The sequence below is a fragment of the Alexandromys fortis genome, unplaced genomic scaffold (assembly GCF_014885135.2).
Source record: "Alexandromys fortis isolate MF-2015 unplaced genomic scaffold, M_Fortis_MF-2015_v1.1 scaffold_38, whole genome shotgun sequence".
Lineage (NCBI taxonomy): Eukaryota > Metazoa > Chordata > Mammalia > Rodentia > Cricetidae > Alexandromys > Alexandromys fortis.
In genome coordinates, this window is record NW_026067916.1 from 721,102 (window position 1) to 723,930 (window position 2,829).

The 2,829-nt window shown below is 40.8% G+C and overlaps 1 pseudogene; it reads right to left on the minus strand.

Annotated features, from left to right (window-relative positions):
- Positions 1-2,284: 2,284 nt before the first annotated feature.
- On the minus strand, positions 2,285-2,530 carry LOC126500083 (cytochrome c oxidase subunit 7B, mitochondrial-like; annotated as a pseudogene).
- Between the last annotated feature and the right edge of the window lie 299 nt (positions 2,531-2,829).

A 2,829-nucleotide genomic window follows, 5' to 3' on the forward strand; every position in this document is an offset into this window, starting at 1 on the left:
ATAGGGCTTCTTTCCAGTTCTCATGAATGTAAACCTTTCAGAAATATCAGAGGAGAAGAAAAGTAAGATGTGTTTTGAATTGTAGCATTATCTTCGCCAAGCTTGGCTTGTGAGGCACCGTTCATACTGTGTTGCTGGTTTCATCAGAGAGTCATTCATAGTTGTCCTCCTGTGCACAAAGTACCTCTGGATGTTTAGAAGGCGGCAAAACCTCTAGATGTTATGGAAGTCTTTAAAAATGAGATGACTCATTTTCTTAAGATGATCAGGAACCGTACAGCAAGAGGGCCATGTCTACATCTTAGTGCTCACTTCCTGCGACACCGCAGTGTTAAGATGCTTCCCTCCTGTCCCTGCTCAGCGCTCATTTCCTTTGTGGTCTCCAGTGGAGCAGGGCTGGGGGTGATTTGGCCAGGAGTCTTGATATTATTTATGAATCATTGATATACTGGCCAGCAGTTTGCTATTGGTTGGGGATAAAAGTTCTGAGCTCTGTACCTAACCCCTCCTCGATCTCCTCTTGCAGGTTTGCGTCTGCCTCAGTTTTTTCTGTTTCTTCCACAGACAACATCTAAACCTGGGAGCACCTGCTGAGGCTTATTCGATGATCTAGATCCACCTACAAGTGCCAAAATGTTATGGATCTTGGCATGCTCAGTACTTCCCTGTCTTTCTCAGTGAGACATGCATATAAATACAGCCTGGCAGATTGCATCTTTGGAGGGGAGAGAGGCTGTGTCTTACCTCCACTCCCCTACCCTTTGCCTACCCATGTGAACCTTGTTCCTTCTACTGTTCTTCATAACTACCTTCCTGATTCTAAAGTCAGAGATTATTCATGTTGTCTCCCTCCCCAGCCAAGCTCTGAATGAACTTCATTTAAAAGTTTTCTAAATATAGAGGGGAAAATGTCTACATTGGTGAATTCACTAGTTCGTCCATGTGCTTTGGTTTATTCATTGTGTATTTGCATTTTCTAGACAGCTTTCCCTCATGGGGAATGACAAACTAACAGAAGTATAAAGTGGAGGCGCGTTAAGACTCAGTACCTGTTGGCTGCTGCTAAATCTTTGTGGGAAAGGGTTTTGTAAGCAATTCAGATAGGATCCCAAGGGAACAGTTTCAGGGCAGAGAGACAAGAAACGAATCCATACAGGTGAACAGGGAAATATTTACTCATTCATATACAAGTTGGGGTAGGGGAGGGAAAGTGGAAAGGGCTGGAGACCTCAGAAAGAAAACTGTAGTTGTAGACTCCTGGGAAGACAAATTGTTAGAAAATTCAAAGCCAAGAATACCAGTTGAGGCCACTGTTTTGCTTCCTCTGGGAAAAAGAAACCTCAGGTTCACTTCATTTGTTTTGGACTAATAGCAAAACACTCTTGGCAGAACCCTGTGATTTTAAATACAGAGAAAACAAACCCATGGAGGGAAAAGCAGTCTACAGTATGTGACCGCCATTGTCCTAAAGAACATTCAATTACAAATCAATGAGTGACTTGAAAGAAGATTAGAATTTGTGTTTAGGAGTCTATTTTTAAGCCTTTCTTTCATAACGCTGGGCATAAAGGTTGTGGGAAGTTCAGCTTGCTCTTTGCAAGTCAGTCGGAAGCACCTTTCCTACCTTCTGCTCCAAGATCCAGCAGCAAAAACATTGTTCTGATCACAGCTTCTTGAAGTATAATTACTTCGTCAGAGAAAAATATAATTAGAACTGATATTTTAAAATATACCATAATTATATTTAAGGACTTGATAATTTGTTCACGTATGAAATGTTCTGTTAATTTAGCAACAAGCAACAGTGCTGAAGTCAGGAAATGATCTGACAGTTTTTCTTTTCTCTGTTTTAAAAATACCATCTATTCGCTTCTTTGTCTATTGAAAGAGAGAGAGTCAGTTTCAGTCGTGAATTGAATTAAATGCTTGACACAGCATTATGAGCATCAGGGCCAATTATTTTCTGTGTTCCTCCACATTTCTAGCTTGTCTGTACCATTGCAACAGCACAAGAACAAGAACAGCCCTCTGGGGTCCAAAGCACCCTACGATCTTTCTTCCCAGCCCCAGTCAGCATTACTCTCTCATCCCCTGTCTTGTATCTCGTTCCTCCCATGAAAACACCTAGAATCCCATTTCCTTTTACTAGTCTCCTTTCAAAGGAACCTTTTTATGAAGGTTTCCAAGGTACTTTACTTTCTTCAATATGTTTTAACGAGTATATGACTCTGCCTTGGCATCACTTATAAGTTGGTTTTGAAACAATTTCCTGATTATTGCATGGCTACTCATCTCTCTGTTCCTTTGGGGTGACTCTGCCAACAAGTGACAGGTTCTATTCTATTTGAATTTCTGTTGTTGTATATGTCCATGTAAGAACATAGACAAGACCTCTCTCTACCTGTTAATACAGCATTTCCATAGTTTTCATGGAAATTGGGTGTCTTTTAGGCGGCTCTGCCCTTGCCATCACTTGCTGAATACTTCAGACTCGGAGGTGGCTTAGTGTGTTTCTGGTCAAGGGCAACATCACAGAGAAGATGTAACTGTGATGACCAAAGATGCTGCTTTGGTGCAAATTTGCCTCAGTTACCCTTGCCAAGATCCCTGAAAAACAAAGTCTCAAAAAGAACCTTTTACTTGGTGACAATTTGATAATTTAAATTTTCCAGAGAATAGTTGTTTCTTGTCACATTGCCCGTGTGCTGATTTGTATTAGTTGAACTTTTTGGACTACAATGTTTCTTAGAAATTAAAATGACTAATGTTTCCATCAACCATGGCATTGCTTAAAATATCAGACACCCAGAAGCATCACCTTTTGAGGTT